Raw genomic sequence first — 21,000 nt, 5'->3', positions numbered from 1 at the left:
CTGCAATTTCAGCATCAGCTTCTGCAAACTCGTATTAGTAATTACGCATTGGGTTTATAATTACTCCCAGGAAAGGGTAGTAATTGAAGCATGACCGCACCCATGCACTGGAATAACTGCATCCCAAAAATAACTGCCCAATACTACCTTAATCCATTCTCCTGCCACTTAATAATATATCGTTAGAGTAAACAGGGGGTTAAACTTTAATGACAGGTGTGTTTTAGCATGTTTAATGGGGAATGTCCATTGTCCACTGTAATTTAGACAGCTCTTAGTCATTTTTACCTTCTTCAGTTTTTACTCCTGTTTTTTCTTTGTGGATCTTTATAAACACCCAAATCACCACACTGGCGTTAGTAGTATATCTCGTTTGGCCGACTCCATTGTTTATTCGGGACTCTATATACCTGTATTTTTGTAAACCTGCAGAGCCCTTGGGCAAAAATGATCAGCTAAATGTTAAATACATTTCCTGGACTATTTTGAAATGTAAATTAATTAATAAGTAGCATAGCACTGTAAGGCTGCTGCCCTCTGCGGACTCATCGAGTAAACACCATAAACACATCCTGCCCTCTCCCCCTCCCTTCCTGCTCTACTGCCCCTGTCCCAGGTCCCAGATGGTCACACAGAAACCAAAATGGGGAAACCATTGTCTGATGTTAATGTAAATATCCATGTTTATGTCCATTTGACTGGGTCTCAGTCCATCCATTTTCTACACCTGCTTGTCCTATGCAGGGTCACGGGCATCCAGAGCCAATCCCAGAAGGTACAGGCACAAGGTGGGGAACAACCTTGGATGGAGAAGTCCCATGACGACATGGGAAGGACATGCAAACTCCACACAAATGGAGCCATGGTGGAGACTCAAACCCTAATCCCAGAGGTGCAAGGAAACAGTGATAACCACTGCACAACCATGTGGTCTTAAACTAACAAACCGCAATATTATTAAGATCTAGAGAATTAGAGAAATCTTGCCTCGTTGGACGGCTCTGCCCCTTCAGGGAACACAGGGTCCTGATGACCGCAGCATGAACGTTTACGTTACAGCAGATTTACACATATAGCAGATGCTTTTGCCCAAAGTGACGTACAAGTGAGGTAAACAGCACAATGCAAGCAAAGTGCAGCTTGGCTGAATGAATGCCCAGGTACGAGTATGAACATTTCTGGAGTAGGAGCTACACAACAGCTACACAACTACACACTCAAGTCTTCTGATGGGCCATTAGCTTGGGGACGTGACTGCATGCCGTTATAAGCAGCCATGCAGCCTCAGAGTCGAGCCAATCGGGGGGCGCGGGGTCCACGACCTTGAGTGATCAAACACGGCGAGTTTACGGAGAGCATTTCCCAAGAGCGTAGCCGGAACCATGCAGCTGAGTGGGTCCAGCTATGTAAGATGCAGAAGGGGGCTTTTGGGAGACGGACCCTGGGCTCAGCCCCTGAGGTGAAGCTTTCTGCTGAACCATGCAGCTAGACCTGACTGGTCAAACACGATGACACAGGGTTAGTTTGCAGTCATCTTTCACCCTCTCTGCCGAGACCAAACGAGTCCGATGTGTTCATAGATTCGGTTTATTGGCCAAAGCAAATCCTGTGTAGCACCATAATTGGGAACAAAGAAACTCACAAGTAAGGAAAGCCCAGAAGTAACCCAGACAACCTGAATCGTAAGTAAAAGATTCTTAACTAGGTTTAGTAATCTTGCACAGGGCCGTGCAGAGACGTTTAAAGGGGCGGGTGCTCAAAGTTAAAAAAGATAGAACAGGCTGAATAACAACAACTCACATTCATGACGAATCTAATATGGAATTATGTGGATATCCATATTAGATCGTTTTTAGTGAAATAAAAGCCCTCCAGAAAAGAAGGGAAAAGTCCTGTAACTTACTTTAAAACAAAACATGTTCCCTAAAACGGTGGACAGAGCTACAGACCCCCTTGTAACACCCTTACCCAGTTAGCTAGCAGTTAATGACCACCACTACTTGTGCAGTTCATAAAAGGACAGGTAATGTTTGTCGCGCTGTTGCACAAACAGCACGCTCATTTATTTAAATTCATTTGTTGTTATAGACTATAGTGTGCGCTGTACACCCTATTTACTGTTTTGTTGCAGTCTGCACCTTCCAATTAATTTGCCTACTTCTCCTCCAGCTCTGCACCACCCAGCCTGCAGAAAATGCGCGTGCACTTTGCGAGCTCGTACCCGGCTCGTAACGAGCGCTCTGCCCTCAAGGGCGAGCATTGGTTAATGGCACTCATGTGACTGATGCAAGCCAGATCCTTTTATTTAGCAAAATTGAGATTAATAGTTACATTTTATTGTTGAGGGGCAAAGACAGGGCTCCATACGCACATACACATTAAAAAAAAAAAAACAACAACAAAAAAAACCCCAAGAAAAAGGCACTTGAGGCATCCTGGAGGAAAGGGGCGGGTGCTCAAGCACCCTCGCCCCCCCCCCCTGCACGTGCCTGATCTTGCATGATGGCTGAGAAGGAACCACGTGCATTCAGAGCTGCCCAATAGCATTCCATCGCTGGGCCAGTGGGACGGCTCACTACAGCATCAACAGAAGTTATAAATGTACTGGTATAAATTTATTTAAAAAAAAAAACATTACTTAAAACACCAAGCGAATTCTGTAACAGAGAGGATACCAGTGTGTTTTTTTTTGCTAATGTGCTTCTTCAATCCATAATTTCTACTTCCATTTAACAGACAGCGCAACCCCATCATTACATTGAAATACATGTTCACAATGCCTTCAGGGGTAGTTAGAGATGTCCAGGAGCTGTGGAAAGTATACAGTCTTGTAGTTATACTGCTACTGTGTCATAATGCCAGAAAGGGCATCGGTACAGCTTGTTATGGCAGCATGCTTAACTCCTACAGCGTAACAAGTAGACCATTGCCCTAATAATACAGTTGTAGGTTCAAGACTCACTGAGCACATATGACCTGTAAACCTTTCCTCTACATTTTGTGTCAAATTAGTAAAAAAAGGTAAATCGATGTTTAATTAACTCCAGTCTCCATCCGAATTGAAGCGTAATTGAATCAGGTCTGCGTGACGAACCCTCAGATTTACCAGCTGCAATTTTCCTTTGGATACAGTGGACCTTGATGTTATGCTGTTGATAGAATTTGGCCCTCAGTTCCCAAATGGTAGTAGTGTCTGCCATCCCTCTATCCAGGCATTTGCACGAGGGCCCTTAAGGGTCACGGGTGACTTTCTGAATGATGCCCCAAAACAACAAACCCAGCCCTGATCCCAGACATGTGACTTTATGACACATATTGCAGATCACTGTCATTTTAGTCATCCGCTGCTCTTTCAGAGGTTGTGTGGCGACTGCATATTTGGTCGCTTTACTCCTAGGCAGGTGCAGGCAGGAAGCTGTTAATCTGGCCTCAGCCCTATGTCCGTCTGCGTTTGCTGTGTTTGCACCAGTTTGTACTGGGTACTCCAGCACTTGCAGGTAATTCTGACTGGCCACTCTAAGTTGTCCTTATTCTGTCCTCTGATGACTTGCCGTCCTCTTCAGAATTTGCTCTGCTCTCTGCTTATATTCTTTGTAGAATTACCCCAGTTTCCTGTGACCATAACGTAAGCAGTTATTTGAAATAGATTGATAGTATCCCATCCAAGGTGCCTCCTGTCTTGTTCCCTCTCCTCAGAACTTTCTCTGCTGCATCAGTTAATAAACTCAATGTTTTCTCAAAGTCTAGCCTGCATAGCACTGGTTTCTACTACAGTGCCCCCTTCAGGTTCACAAGTGCGCTGCCACACTCTGCAGTCCAGTGGACCTTAAGATTGGCCATCTACATTTCAGGTCAGTCACGACTTCAGCCCTGGGAAAAAGTTTGTCTGAAAAGCCTATAGACTCCTGCCAGTCCAAGGAAAGAGCAGACCTGCTTCTTCAAGGTAGGTCTCTCTGCTGCATTCCTGTTCCCCACCTGAGTTCTGCCCAGTTCCTTCCTTGTTATATAACCTTGGCAGCCTCCTCCTTTACCAGCAGATAGTTCCATGGGTAATGCTGTTTTTAACGTAATGTTCTCTCATTGTCTGTATGCACTTTGAGATTTTCTATGTAAAATGTAAAGTGCATTATAAATTAAATTTATTATTATTATTATTATTATTATTATTAGATGGACCCATCGTCAGCGCAATACCACTGACCTTTTGTAGCTGAACTTCTAGCTACATGTGCTTAACAGTCGTAGGACACAGCATTTCAGTAGCATGACACAGCGTTTCAGTCACATGACACATCATTTCAGTCGCATGACAGCATTTCAGTCACAGGACACAGCATTTCAATCACAGGACACAGCATTTCAGTCGCACGACACAGCATTTCAGTTGGGCTGTTAAAATGCAAATAGCTCCCAGACCAACCACCCGGAAACCAAAATAGCCAAAAACATCAGTCTTGACTTCAAATGTCAGAAAACACTAATCACTGAAACTTTTTATGTACTAATTTCAAGGGTAAGACAACCAGTACGTTCATCCATCCATCTGCTTTGCACCCTCTTACCCAGTTCAGGATGACGGTGAGCTTGGCTCCAATCCCACGCCCAGGGCACCAGTCACATGACCCTCTGGAAAGGCGCCCAGGGCACCAGTCACATGACCCTCTGGAAAGGCTGGCAGTCCATCGCAGGGCACCAGTCACATGACCCTCTGGAAAGGCGCCCAGGGCACCAGTCACATGACCCTCTGGAAAGGCTGGCAGTCCATCGCAGGGCACACTGTGGCTGAAACGGGCCAGTTTGCCCACTTAGCCACCATGCCATCCTCACCATTCTGAAACCAGCCTAAATTTCAAAGGAATGTGGTAAAAATGATCTGCCACGTCAGAGTGAAGCATTTCAGTGGTGGTTTCATCCCCGTATTTAGAGCAAAGCAGTGTGGGGTGCAATGAAATGCACAGACCAACGTGATAAATCAACAAACTCTTCCGTACTGAGGAAGTGAATTTTGCCATTAAGAAAAAAAAAAAGTATGTTAATGAAACCGCTGTCAAAGTATTCAAAGCCAAAGTCTTTGGGACTGATTCAGAGTCATATGTGGTTTTAGTAGAAAGTGTTCATCTTCAACCAAGTTTCACAATATAGTAAATGCAATATTCAGCCGATTTAATCTTACTAATCAGAGCGTGCTTTTAATATTATTCTAGCTCAAACTGTGGCATCAAAATTAAAAATAAATAAAACTGTATTAGGCAATGCTGTGCCACGCAGACCAGCCTTCCTGGCATTTTGTGGATCACCTTTCTGTTGGGATTGAATTTACACCTGGAGCATTATGGGACCTTATATCCTAACCTAATAATAGTTTCATTAAAGCAATTGACAGCTGAGGTAGACCAAAAACTCACACACCCTGAGGCGCTTGACAGACCAAGGATCCATACTGCCTATTTTAAAGTACCTTCCATTTTTGCTTGTTCCTCTGTAAGAAAAATCACAGCAATTGGTACTTCATGGGATTTTAACGCCTTACATGACGTACTGAAAACTAAGCAGCAGCTTTTACAGACTGATCATTAAATTGGTTAATCAGATGGAACCATGCATGGAAAGGTGATTTAACATTTAGATATTTCTCTGGATCATTTACCAAAAGAATTCTTAAATGTGTTATTAATGCATACCTAATCTGAAATTGCTGATACTTTACCATGATTTACAGATATCTTCAAATGTTTCATGACATCTTGAAATGGACTGGGAACCATTTCCCGATGCCCTCAAATAAACCAGAGGCCTCTAAAAATCAATTCCCCTCCATTTGAAGGTAACTGTGTCCCTAATGCATGATAAGCAGCATCTCAGCATGTTTTGGGACAAACTTAATGCACGTCATGGTAACGCTAGTATACGTAATATCAATTTAAAAATCTGACAGAATGATACTTTTCCAAAAGTAAACAGTTATTTAAAAATTCTAGTGTTCACCCACATTACTGTTGAGGTAAAGTATCATGTTAGTTATGTATTATGTCATCTTCAACTCCACCAGAACTTAGTAACAAAGACCCTGTGTTATTTTTCTTTTCTGTATAAATATCCACTGTTGATATCAGTTTTATTATGTCAAAACAATGCTTGAAAAATATTGAAATTCCATTTTTATGTCTCACATTGTACAATGCAGTGGTTACATTGACTAACAGCTAACAAAAATGCACGAGTAAAGAACTCCATGATTTTACTTGCTCTACATTTCCGATTATTCTTTTAACAGTTGATGTTATTTATTGCCATTGAGCAGATGTCAGGTGGCAAAGGCAGCCAAGGTTACATGTAAGAGAGTTTTTTTAAGATCTCAGTGAAAACAAATAATATTTTATTGATAATTCCTTATGTCAGATTTCATTACTTGGAAGTAACTTGGAAGTAATATTTATAATGGAAATTTGTAGTTGATGTAATTTTTGTTAAATATTTTGAGCTAAATTGAAAATTTTAGTAGGATGGATATGTTTTTATTATTTTACATATGATACTATCTATTCATCCATCTGCTGATAGGTAGTGGGATCAGTAGTGTGGGGGTGGGTTAGGGGCCTAGGGGGTGGGGTCAGTAGTGTGGGGGTGGGTTTAGTAGCCTAGGGGGTGTGGTCAGTAGTGTGGGGGTGGGTTTAATAGCCATGGGGGTGTGGTCAGTAGTGTGCAGTACATGGCAGGGGATTGCCTTGCACAGGATGCCAGTCCGTCACGGGCTGATCCGCAGCAGGCAATTCAGACGCCAATGAACTTTGCTGTGGGAGAATAGCTTCCCAAACACTGATTCCCAGACACAGTGCAGGGGCTTCAAACCCTAAACAGTGCTGCCCACTGAGCCGTCATGCCACTGAAGTTAAGTGACACTGTGTTACAGGACCAAAAGTTACCACTCCATACAGTCTGTAATCCCTGTATGCATAGATCAGGGGTCACCAACCTTTTTGAAACTGAGAGCTACTTCACGGGTACTGAGCCATACGAAGGGCTACCAGTTTGAAACGCCCTCCTAAACTTATCTAAACTTCATGTATAATAATCATGTTTTTAATGCTTTTTTTGTCATTTTCAAATCTATATAAATGCAAATGTGATTAAAGAAGAATAGCAACATGATAAAATTAAATTTTAGATGCTGCTCACTGGTGAGTTGTACTATTTTTAGTTCAGGTCTGCGGGCGACTCATGGTGTTTGGGGGCATCCTGGTGCCCGCGGGCACTATGTTGGTGACCCCTCCTATAGTTGATGATTAGTACTGCTGTAAGCTTTTTTCAAATTATGCGTTAATTGACTAGAATAGTCAAGAATCTTAAATGTTCGAAGTTCAAAGATGTCTTTAAATTTAGACTTTAAATTAGATATCGGTAACAGACATTCTTTAAATGATATTGTAGACCAGGGTTATTCAACTCATGGTCCTTGAGGTCCGAGCACTGCTGGTTTTCCAGCCTTCCTTTACCTGTCAGTCAGGTGTGAAGCCTCTGACCAATCAGAATCAGTCATTATTAAACAACTAGCTGGGAGAACTGAAAACATGGCCTGGATTTGGAATCGAGGTCCAGAGTTGAAGAACCCTGTTGTAGACGCATTGAAACATTTAAGAATCCCCCAATGATTTATAGAAAGGATGAAAGGAAATTAACTCTATCTGTAAATAATTCTGAAATGCCTTTGCACAAAGCTTTTGTGCCTTTTTGTGTATTATATTCACTCAGAAAAAAAATCATATCTGAGAAATATTTGAATTACCAATGTAATTAAAATAATGCCACCCCCTAGTGGTCAAACATTAATTTCTACTCTTTGAAATGAGTCGGTGAACGCTGGTCGACAGGTTAATTGGTAACAGAGTCTGTAGGCAGTGGAACAATCTGCTGTCTCCCTTCAGAACATACTTATGACAATTAATCAAAACTAAACAAACAACAGTTTGACCAGTCCTGTAGGTCAGTGTTTCTCAAACAGCTCCTTGGGGAACCGCAGACAGTCCACGTTTCTGCTTCTGCTGGGATCTGATAGGTAGCAAAAATGTGGACTGTCTGACCGGTATCTGGGTGGAAAACTCTGCTGAAGCCTTTTTTTAAATAGAAGCCACTGACTGTTATTAGCAGTTCATTTATTAAAAAGATTTCAAGCTACCCATTCATTCCGTTCTGGTCACGAGAAGGAGGAATTTTATACATATCATAGCAGTTTCAGTGACTCCTGAGTGAGTGAGCAGAGCAATATGGAAAATAAAGACGTCCATATAAATGAGAATGAATGCACTTGGCATCCCACTATGTAGTTCGTGTGCCTTCTTCTGAAAGCTTAGTGCACTTTTCAAGCAACATCATTCTGTAAATGCGAGACAAGGCTTTGGGTTGTTGCATCAATGTGTTGCTTTTAATGAGTGACTGATTAAAACATGCAGATGTTGAATCCCTGAAGGACATACCAATAATGTGACGTGTTACATTTTTTTATATCATATTTCCAATAACATTACTATTGGAATTTTCCTGTGGCTGGAATCTCATCTAGAATGTATTGTTCCCTGTGACTCTGCACAGGATAAGGGGTTAGAGGATACGGTGTGTATATGGATGTGCATCTATGGGCAATCCAATAACTCTAATTAATCTTAGCATACTTTTGGACTGCGGGGGAACGCAGAGTACCTAGAGGACACCCCCACTGACATGGGGAGAACATGCAAACTCCACACACGTGGGGCCATGGTAGAGATTCAAACTCAGGTCAAATCCAGTGCTAACCACTGTGGCCCATAATGACAAAGCACATGGCTGCTGAGCGATGCGGAGCAGAGGAAGGACAGCATGCCGGGGTTCTCAGTTTGCAGCCCGTATTGTTAATGAAAGTTATTGTCAGATAAATTGAAACAATGGATCCCAAATTGTGAAAAAATGTAATCTAACTTACCAGCACGCTCATTTTAGTCTGCTTTATAGAAAAAATTAGCTTTTACTATGTCTACAAATTAAAGCTGAAAGTTTGCATAAAATCAGCAGAAATGACTGGCCCTCTATCTTCATTTTACCCATATTAACACAATAAGTTAATAATAATGCAATTTCTCAGGACTAACTGGATATAATGTCTCATTATCTTAATGTAAACTTACATTTTATATTCTGTAGAAATGCATTTTTACCCAAATGTATTTTAATTCAAGAACAAGTGTATCTCAGTCGATAACTAGAACTTGAGCCGTTTATCACTTACTGCTCTGGAACGGCAACATGAGACGGAGGACAGACACAGTGTGGAAGATCCACCACTGGCTCATTCGAATCATTTTAAGGAACTTATAAAAGACAGTGGCATCAGTCAATCAGAACAGAACTCTATTTAAATTTAATAATTTAGCAGAAGCTTTTAACTAAAGTGCCTAAAATTGCAGTGCATACTGTATAAGAAAACAGATAATGAACAGAAAGAATCTGTCGCAGAACTGATTCTACATAATATGTTGTAAGAATATGTAAAAATCTACAATAAGGTAAAGACACTGCAGTTGTTCAAGGACCAGACCATAATCGGAAGGCTACTGTGTCTACAACCTGATGATCTACAAACTAGTGTTTTTAGCAATAAGGTGACACTTCTGCTCAGTTCTCTCCGTTTCACATGGAGAGGAACAAAGGCTACGTGAATGATCAAGTGTAGAATGTTTGTCAGTTCTGGTCTGTCAAAACTCTGCTATTCTCTGTGCAAACAAATTGGAAAATAACAAATTACGGGGCTATATGGAGGTGACCGCAAGGTTTCAGAAGATCCCACACACTCGTTTCAGTAGTTAATGTTAAACGGTATCTTTATTCTTTATTTAGGTTATACTACAAAGAACGTTTTGTCATATGGTGTCCTCTGCCTGTGCCACTCACACACGCAGCAGGTGCCTCTCGGTAAGCATTGTGTCAGCAAAGGCAGATTCTTGTTTGTGAATTAAAGATATGAAGTTCAGCTGCCTGTGGAAAATGACTGCTGGCTTTCCGGTGACTTAAAGCTGTTATTACAGTGAGGTAACTGCGAGAAACATCAGCATAAACACTTAGCATGACATGCTAGGAAATTCAAGGGTAAAATGCAAAGCAAACTGAAAAACAAACAAATGTATTTTTACTTTCATAGATATTTCGGTTTCCACTGTGCGATGTCACCCCCAGATGAGCTAATCTCCTAATGATTTTTGCTTAGATAATTTGCTGCAAATTCCCAGTCCTCGGTACCTGTGTCTTCTGTTAAGTTTGAAAGATGCGCATCCTTTGTTTGGCTCTCGTTCCCTCTGCCTTTTCTGACCAGGATGTGGCCCAGTCCCCAGCAGCAGTGCAATCAATACTAAATAAATTGCATGCGGGAGAGTCCTGTATATCATTTCTTCATCATTTCATTGTGGGGCTAATTCATCTTCCAAGATTAGATTATCTGGGATCCTTTTTCTCTGTTAACCCTTTAAGTACAATAACCTTCAAACCCAGGAGTAAATGTGTACCTATTGGATATGTCCTTTTATTATTAAAAACCTGAGTCAAAAATTTGCTGAGAATTCAATTCAGATGAATCCTAGTTCAAATGCTGCCCACACAGTACAGTGTATGTAACCTGATCAAATTTGGCCACCAGGGTGCAGTATTTATAATACTTTTAATAATTTGTATGTGCCTGGTCTGAGTGCGTCGGCCTTTGCCTGTTCTTTTAATTTATTAGTATTTCTGATTCATCATGTTCATTAATCAGTTTTTAGCTGTCAGAAGTCGGCAAAATACATTGCAAGAGGCGAAATAAAGAAAAATGTGACTTTTTTATTTTTAACAATAATGAAATACCCCACAGCCCTGTCTAAGATATGTATTTGGAAGATGCATGGATGCATGTGCAATAATAAAATATCACTGTTCTCGCTGTTTGACTGTGAGATATGGTCACTATCCAGTGAGCTGAGACAAAGACTGGACTCCTTCGGTACTGTGTCTCTTCGGAGAATCCTTGGGTACCTCTGGTTTAACCTTGTGTCGAATGAGCGGTTGCTAGAGGAGTCCTGAGTCCCGAATGAGGCACATTACCTGCATTGTGAGGGAGCGTCAGTTACGGCACTACGGCCATGTGGCGTGTTTCCCTGAGGGTGATCCGGCTCGCAGGATCCTCATTGCTGAGGACCCAAGCGGCTGGACCAGGCTGAGGGGGCGCCCAGGTAATACCTGGCTGGGGCAGATGGATGGCCATCTCCAGAGGGTGGGACTGGACCCTCTATCTGCCTGGGGAGTCGCCAGCGAGGATCCCAAGAAGTTTGGCCATGTGGATGCGACGGCGCGCTGCATCGGCGCATGTTCCCCAGCCTGACCTGACCTGACCTGTTCTTTTGTTGTCTGGTAATTACCTCTGGATAACTATCTGAAAACTTGTATTTAAGTACGGATTAATTCCCATCAAGACAGAAGATTTTACTTTATATTTTGGTCAAATAACCCTTCTCAAACAGAAATACCGCAGGGAAAAAAAACTATTATCTTTTCTGTAACCCTAAAACACCAAAATAAAAACTATTCTCCCGCTTCTGTGTGTGGAGCTCTCATGCTCTGTCTGTATTGCAGGGGTCTTCAGGCAGTCTGGCAAGTTGGTGTTTCACGGTTGCCCCTATGACTGTCTGTCAGCACGTCTGTGTACATGGGCTGTGATGGAGTGGAATCCCCTCTAGGGCTGACTCTCTGCTATCTGTGATGGAGAGGAATCCCCTCTAGGGCTGACTCTCTGCTATCTGTGATGGAGAGGAATCCCCTCTAGGGCTGACTCTCTGCTATCTGTGATGGAGTGGAATCCCCTCTAGGGCTGACTCTCTGCTATCTGTGATGGAGAGGAATCCCCTCTAGGGCTGACTCTCTGCTATCTGTGATGGAGTGGAATCCCCTCTAGGGCTGACTCTCTGCTATCTGTGATGGAGTGGAATCCCCTCTAGGGCTGACTCTCTGCTATCTGTGATGGAGAGGAATCCCCTCTAGGGCTGACTCTATGCTATCTGTGATGGAGTGGAATCCCCTCTAGGGCTGACTCTCTGCTATCTGTGATGGAGAGGAATCCCCTCTAGGGCTGACTCTCTGCTATCTGTGATGGAGAGGAATCCCCTCTAGGGCTGACTCTCTGCTATCTGTGATGGAGAGGAATCCCCTCTAGGGCTGACTCTCTGCTATCTGTGATGGAGAGGAATCCCCTCTAGGGCTGACTCTATGCTATCTGTGATGGAGTGGAATCCCCTCTAGGGCTGACTCTCTGCTATCTGTGATGGAGAGGAATCCCCTCTAGGGCTGACTCTCTGCTATCTGTGATGGAGAGGAATCCCCTCTAGGGCTGACTCTCTGCTATCTGTGATGGAGAGGAATCCCCTCTAGGGCTGACTCTATGCTATCTGTGATGGACTCTGAGTGCCCACAATACTGGCCAGGAAGAGTGTTTCCAGTAATGTCTTGCTACTTTAGACTTTCTTTGTATGACTTGGCAGAATTTTTTTTCCTATGATCCATGTTGTACCCTGGTATATAAATGCTGGGCATATTTTAATCAGGTAATGATTATCCCCCTATGTAATTACACTGTTATTACACATACAGCCATATTAAGTGTCTCCCGGCATTTTTGTTGATAACCCCCTGGAGCAGTAATTGTCAGACAGAGGTACTTAAATTAGGCAACGTTCTGTGATGGTATTACCTAAAGCAAGCAGAGTCTTGTGTGTGTGTGGGCTGGATTTTGGTCTGTGATGGTATTACCTAAAGCAAGCAGAGTCTTGTGTGTGTGTGTGTATGTGCTGGATTTTGGTCTGTGATGGTATTACCTAAAGCAAGCAGAGTCTTGTGTGTGTGTGTGTGTGTGTGTGCTGGATTTTGGTCTGTGATGGTATTACCTAAAGCAAGCAGAGTCTTGTGTGTGTGTGTGTGTGTGGGCTGGATTTTGGTCTGTGATGGTATTACCTAAAGCAAGCAGAGTCTTGTGTGTGTGTGTGTGTGGGCTGGATTTTGGTCTGTGATGGTATTACCTAAAGCAAGCAGAGTCGTGTGTGTGTGTGTGTGTGTGTGTGTGTGGGCTGGATTTTGGTCTGTGATGGTATTACCTAAAGCAAGCAGAGTCTTGTGTGTGTGTGGGCTGGGTTTTGGTCTGTGATGGTATTACCTAAAGCAAGCAGAGTCTTGTGTGTGTGTGGGCTGGATTTTGGTCTGTGATGGTATTACCTAAAGCAAGCAGAGTCTTGTGTGTGTGTGTGTATGTGCTGGATTTTGGTCTGTGATGGTATTACCTAAAGCAAGCAGAGTCTTGTGTGTGTGTGTGTGTGTGTGTGCTGGATTTTGGTCTGTGATGGTATTACCTAAAGCAAGCAGAGTCTTGTGTGTGTGTGTGTGTGTGGGCTGGATTTTGGTCTGTGATGGTATTACCTAAAGCAAGCAGAGTCTTGTGTGTGTGTGTGTGTGGGCTGGATTTTGGTCTGTGATGGTATTACCTAAAGCAAGCAGAGTCGTGTGTGTGTGTGTGTGTGTGTGTGGGCTGGATTTTGGTCTGTGATGGTATTACCTAAAGCAAGCAGAGTCTTGTGTGTGTGTGGGCTGGGTTTTGGTCTGTGATGGTATTACCTAAAGCAAGCAGAGTCTTGTGTGTGTGTGGGCTGGATTTTGGTCTGTGATGGTATTACCTAAAGCAAGCAGAGTCGTGTGTGTGTGTGTGTGTGTGGGCTGGATTTTGGTCTGTGATGGTATTACCTAAAGCAAGCAGAGTCTTGTGTGTGTGTGTGTGTGTGTGGGCTGGATTTTGGTCTGTGATGGTATTACCTAAAGCAAGCAGAGTCTTGTGTGTGTGTGTGTGTGTGTGTGGGCTGGATTTTGGTCTGTGATGGTATTACCTAAAGCAAACAGAGTCGTGTGTGTAGGCTGGATTTTGGTCTGTGATGGTATTACCTAAAGCAAGCAGAGTCTTGTGTGTGTGTGTGTGTGTGGGCTGGATTTTGGTCTGTGATGGTATTACCTAAAGCAAGCAGAGTCGTGTGTGTGTGTGTGTGTGGGCTGGATTTTGGTCTGTGATGGTATTACCTAAAGCAAGCAGAGTCTTGTGTGTGTGTGTGTGTGTGGGCTGGATTTTGGTCTGTGATGGTATTGCCTAAAGCAAGCAGAGTCTTGTGTGTGTGTGGGCTGGGTTTTGGCTGCTAGTTCTCACTGGTGGTTCTGCTTTACCGTCACACCACAGAAATGCGGTTGATAGCTGATAGTGAGGAACCTTTTTATGATATTGTATGCTTACTTTTTAATACTGAATAGTGCTCAGTGTTTTGCAGAGATAATGAAACATGTGATGTACCTTCTCTGCCCATAGACCTGCCATTTTATGTTTGTTGCAGCAGAGCTTCTGGAAGATACATCCATTTTTATGTACAAAAAAGCAATAGAACAACAAATATATGTAGCTGAAAGTGCCCTTGTCATAGTACAGCACAGTAATTCCCACTGAACTCCACATTGACTAATTCTTCGCATAATTTAACTTTTATTGTGACACATACATTGTACATGGGTGATGCATGCAAAATCCCTAATATAAGTGAATTTAATGATTTTAAATCAGTTTATAACTGTGACTGAATTTTGCCAGGACATCAGATGTAACTTGTAATTGCTGGGCTGATTAACGCTATCAAGGTCGCTGTTATCGGCTGCAGCTTGCAAATGGGGCAGCTGTCACCCATGACTGTCCTTAGCTGTCTTGTAAATTGGCCTGATCCTGAGCTAATAATAGTCTTGATCCTATAAATAGGACAGACCAGTACTTTCCGTATAGCGTTAGGATACCTCACTGTTGGCTTGGATGGTATACTTCAGTTCAGAGGAATTCAACTAAGTGTGTGTGTGTGTGTGGGGGTCATGTATATATTACATAGTGGGAAGCAAATGTCCCTACAAAGTGATAAAAACCTGTTATTTTGACCTTGTGGGCACATTTTTTTGGTTTTATTTTGTTTGGTTACTTATGGTTAAGGTTAGGGCTGGGTAGGGGTTAAGGTTGTCATAGCTGGGATTAGGGTTTTGCCCATAGAAATTAATGGAGAGTCCCCACAAAGATATAATTACAAACCTACAGTATGTGTGTGTGTTTGTTTAGATGGGAGAAGTGTCACCCTAAGCAGCAAAATGGCCTGTGCATGCCGTGATGTCAGATGGACAAGGAGCTCATTTTCACATTTGTTCTCTTTCCATGAGGCGTCCCGACATGTAGCAGAGATTTATGGGGGGGCCTGCAAGGAAGCAGGAGGATCCATCAGCTGCCGTATCAGAGGGGGAATCAGACAGCTACCCCCTCCCCCCAGAGAGATAAGTACATCTACTTTCTGAAAGGGCTTTTGTAAGGGGTGTAATTCTGCTGGACAATTAGCTGAAGGTAATGGCACATACTGTAGGAAGACAACAGCTATTTTGACAGCCCACTGGATAAATGCCCTTGTATGTCAAATTGTACTTTGTCTTTTCACTGTGACTATTTTTAAATCCTGATAAAAACAGGACTATTGAATAATTAATTCTTACTCCGTGTCTTTGAAGTGCCCGCCATGAAAAATGTGATGTGGTCTCCTTATAGCCCCTCAATCACGCATTTTTGTCACCTGGAAATGAGAGCACACTCTACAGGCTTCAGTACATGGTGTCGCAGGCAATTTGTTATTATCTGACCAGCATGAGAAGTCATCAGAGCTCTCCCCTTTAATCATCAACAGTGGACCAATTTTCAAAACATTTCTACAGAGACAAAAGCATAATGAACTCCTTGCCTTCTGCATGTCAGATATTTATGTAGTACACAATCAAAGTGGATTTTTCTCCATTTTTAAATGAAAGCTACAACATGGAGAATTAGCAGCATAAGTGACCCAAATGTGAACGACGAGCAGACGAGTGACCCAGAAGTCAGCTACTGCATTATTGTTTGATCAGCTCACAAAACCAGTCAATCTCTAGCTTGTCCCTTTCAATTCAAATATTCACTTGGTCTTCTAAGGCATTCCGACAGTATAGCTTGTATAGCATGTGCATTGGTGGCTTGCGTTAGTTGCATTTAAAGGTGCCGATGGCAGCTGCAGATGTAGATGTAGAGTAAAATGCGCATAAAATGGCCTGAACTGTCGATTGTGAGTCGTAGTGATATTTTATTTCACGGTGTTTAATATCAGCGGTTCTTTCTCATAAGCTTTGCTCGCTGGCCTTCTCAGCTTTAGCCGTCTGAGACCCAGATACATTACGAGCCCCAGCGGCTGCCATAAAACCCCCCCTCCCATTCTGCACTCACTTTTAAACAACTCGACACCCTGCTAACTTCGACATCCATATCCGGCTTTTCCGCCCGGTCCGTGTTTTCACTGCAGCTACTTTTATTTCTCCTGAATAACTTATGAGGTTCTTTCTCTCTTCTTCACATTAACACTGTGCCTGTACAATGAGAGAACGCTCTCCATCAGTCTAATTGAAGCCGTGTTGCTTGTAGGGTCATGTAGGATCTGTACTCCTGTTACTCTCTACACCTCGAGGTTCACTCGAGGAAAAGCCATCTGCCAGAGTGCTGATACCCCCCCGCAGGGCGGGGCGCCTCAGCCAACGGAAGCCAAAGAAGAGAATCTCCCAAAAGGGGAAGACATCCCCAAACCAGACACATTCTCAATGCGGTAACAAAATGTCTTTTGACTGTATTTTGTCACATGATATTTTATATTCACGTTTGTTTATTTAGTGGCTACTATTATCCAAAGCTCAACTACAGCTGAGAAAGCAGGGGCGGCCAATCCGAGAGCTAGAGGCCTTGAAGGTGCTCAGGATGCGACAGTGATACCCGTGTCCCCCACAGGATGCGACAGTGATACCCGTGTCCCCCCACAGGATGCACAGTGATACCCGTGTCCCCCACAGGATGCCACAGTGATACCCGTGTCCCCCACAGGATGTACAGTGATACCCGTGTCCCCCACAGGATGCGACAGTGATACCCGTGTCCCCCACAGGATGCCACAGTGATACCCGTGTCCCCCACAGTATGTACAGTGATACCCGTGTCCCCCACAGGATGCGACAGTGATACCCGTGTCCCCCACAGTATGCACAGTGATACCCGTGTCCCCCACAGGATGCGACAGTGATACCCGTGTCCCCCACAGTATGCACAGTGATACCCGTGTCCCCCACAGTATGCACAGTGATACCCGTGTCCCCCACAGGATGCACAGTGATACCCGTGTCCCCCACAGTATGCACAGTGATACCCGTGTCCCCCACAGTATGCGAACCAGTAACTCGTACTACAGCCGCACCTCCACCTCATGGCTGATATTCTTTGGTACAGTTTTATAGACGGTTTAAGGCTGAGCATTTCTGTCCATGGTCCTAATGATGCCTACTTCTTCAGACTTCTTTGAGATGTCCACATGCTCTTTTAATATTATTTGATACATCTTTGGTATTGCTGGCAGTATTACCATCAAGGTTTTTGATAGCAGTGAGCTAATGTTCACACTGATGACCTGATTTATTTTTAAAGGTTATACTGGGGGGCATCTGAGTGTGGATTCCCTTTCTTGTCTGTAAATGTTAGACTTCAAAGGCAACTGGGCTTTCAAACAGACAGGTACAGGGTTACCGGGGGGGCACAAAGCCTCCCCCCTCCCTCACCTTCACACTCCGACAACCCTGTTAAGCATCACTTTGACCTGGGAGGCCGGCTGACTCCGGGCCTCTGCACAGTGTCTGTGCCCCTTGAGGTGATATTGGGCGCTTAATGTAATATGACTGTCAGCACCGGGGGAAAAAAAACAACTGTATTGGACAGTGTCAGACTGCTCTGTAATCATTCCACTGGCGAAATGCTCAGAGCAGCTCCTCCTCATTTTACAGTCCTTGCTAAAATTCAGCTAATGCACGTTGCATTATGAAGGAAACAAGGTTTGCGCTGCCCTGCACTGGCAATTTTAAATCCCGGCAATGACCGAATGACTTTAAAAGCCCTGATTTGGTTGCAGCCCTCTATTGCTGGTGCCTGGTCATGAAGACGCATGATGTCATGCAGAACTCATTCTTCTGCAAAGCCACTGCACCATTGCTGGTGCCTGGTCATGAAGACGCATGATGTCATGCAGAACTCATTCTTCTGCAAAGCCACTGCACCATTGCTGGTGCCTGGTCATGAAGACGCATGATGTCATGCAGAACTCATTCTTCTGCATAGCCACTGCACCATTGCTGGTGCCTGGTCATGAAGACGCATGATGTCATGCAGACCTCATTCTTCTGCATAGCCACTGCACCATTGCTGGCGCCTGGTCATGAAGACGCATGATGTCATGCAGACCTCATTCTTCTGCATAGCCACTGCACCATTGCTGGCGCCTGGTCATGAAGACGCATGATGTCATGCAGACCTCATTCTTCTGCATAGCCACTGCACCTTCTCATCTCGCATTATTCAAAGTGGCAACATTTTCCTGAGACAATCTGGTTCCTGTATATTATTATTTCAGATATTATTATTGATCAGAGAAAGGCACATTTAATCTGGCATAGGAAGTCAAGATTTTTCAACAGATGAGTCTTTTTAACTGTTATCTGCCAGATCCTGGAATATGGTCTTAGATCACTTTGATCTGGTCCTCTGCCTGATAATAATAATCATGTAATTGGACAAGGCTGGATCCAAATGAGTTTTAGTAGATATTTATCAAGTAAAACCCCATGGAGTTACTTAATTACGTGTTAATTTAATGTATCCCTTGTGTGGTTTTTCTTTCTTTGAAATTTGACATTAGATACTGAGGTAATTTCTTACCTTACGGTTCTATTGAGAATGAGGGCACATAATCGCAGACTCAGTTTATAACATTGCATGCTGCATCAGTTATTAAAAGTATTAAATAAAAAACAGCAAAGATGCACTCATTTAGCAGAAGTTTAACATGACAGACTCCTAGGCACTAAAATGAGTGATGAAGCTGGGTATTTTAATGGTGTGTTCTTTTCTGGAGCTACTCAGGCACATGGGGCATTTGGATTTTATGAAGAATGTGAACATCTGTGTCACATCACAGGAAGACGCGTAAGCCGGGGCGGCGTTACGAATGTGAACGTGTGTGGCACATCACAGGAAGGAGCGTAAGCCGGGGCGGCGTTACGAATGTGAACGTGTGTGTCACATCACAGGAAGGCGCGTAAGCAGGGGCGGCGTTACGAATGTGAACGTGTGTGTCACATCACAGGAAGGCGCGTAAGCCGGGGCGGCGTTACGAATGTGAACGTGTGTGTCACATCACAGGAAGGAGCGTAAGCCGGGGCAGCGTTACGAATGTGAACGTGTGTGTCACATCACAGGAAGGAGCGTAAGCCGGGGCGGCGTTATGAATGTGAACGTGTGTGCCACATCACAGGAAGGTGCGTAAGCCGGGGCGGCGTTACGAATGTGAACGTGTGTGTCACATCACAGGAAGGCGCGTAAGCAGGGGCGGCGTTACGAATGTGAACGTGTGTCACATCACAGGAAGGCGCGTAAGCCAGGGCGGCGTTACGAATGTGAACGTGTGTGTCACATCACAGGAAGTCGCGTAAGCCGGGGCGGCGTTACGAATGTGAACGTGTGTGTCACATCAGAGGAAGGCGTGCAAACTGGGGCGGCGTTACGAATGTGAACGTGTGTGTCACATCACAGGAAGGAGCGTAAGCCGGGGCGGCTTTACGAATGTGAACGTGTGTGGCACATCACAGGAAAGAGCGTAAGCCGGGGCGGCGTTACGAATGTGAACGTGTGTGGCACATCACAGGAAGGAGCGTAAGCCGGGGCGGCGTTACGAATGTGAACGTGTGTGGCACATCACAGGAAGGAGCGTAAGCCGGGGCGGCGTTACGAATGTGAACGTGTGTGTCACATCACAGGAAGGAGCGTAAGCCCTGGCGGCGTTACGAGTGCGAACGGGTGTGGCACATCACAGGAAGGAGCGTAAGCCCTGGCGGCGTTACGAATGCGAACGTGTGTGGCACATCACAGGAAGGCGTGCAAACTGGGGCGGCGTTACGAATGTGAATGTGTGTGTCACATCACAGGAAGGAGCGTAAGCCGGGGCGGCGTTACGAATGTGAACGTGTGTGGCACATCACAGGAAGGAGCGTAAGCCGGGGCGGCGTTACGAATGTGAACGTGTGTGGCACATCACAGGAAGGCGCGTAAGCCGGGGCGGCGTTACGAATGTGAACGTGTGTGGCACATCACAGGAAGGCGCGTAAGCTGTGGCGGCGTTACGAATGTGAACGTGTGTGGCACATCACAGGAAGGCGCGTAAGCCAGGGCGGCTTTACGAATGTGAACGTGTGTGTCACATCACAGGAAGGAGCGTAAGCCGGGGCGGCGTTACGAATGTGAACGTGTGTGGCACATCACAGGAAGGAGCGTAAGCCGGGGCGGCGTTACGAATGTGAACGTGTGTGGCACATCACAGGAAGGAGCGTAAGCCGGGGCGGCGTTACGAATGTGAACGTGTGTGGCACATCACAGGAAGGCGTGTAAGCTGTGGCGGCGTTACAGGCATCAGGCTGTTTCCAGTGACATCTCTGCAAAGGCAGCGCAGCCCCATGCCAGAGCGAGCGATTGGGGCCAAACCTGAGTGCAGTTTCTTGAGCTCTTCTGATCTTTGGCTCTTCGGAAAGGGAGAGGGAGGAAGGGCTTTTGGATGGAGAGCATGAAGAGAAAATGGGCACGTTCTTAGACAAGCTGAGTGCGAAGAATAAAATGACAGGGTGAACTAATCTCTCAGCCACCAGAAAACTGTCAAGAAGTTTCTGTGGAACACAAAACAGTTTGCGTACATTCAGCACAATTTACTGTCCATAATCAGTTAGTGCAGCTAGCATTTTAGCTCAGTTAAGGACACATATTAATCCATTCAGTTTCTAACAGCCTTTCCCCGGCAGGGA

This window comes from Paramormyrops kingsleyae, chromosome 15 (assembly GCF_048594095.1).
Source record: "Paramormyrops kingsleyae isolate MSU_618 chromosome 15, PKINGS_0.4, whole genome shotgun sequence".
NCBI classification, from domain to species: Eukaryota; Metazoa; Chordata; class Actinopteri; order Osteoglossiformes; family Mormyridae; genus Paramormyrops; species Paramormyrops kingsleyae.
Note: the sequence above shows the minus strand (reverse complement) of the source record.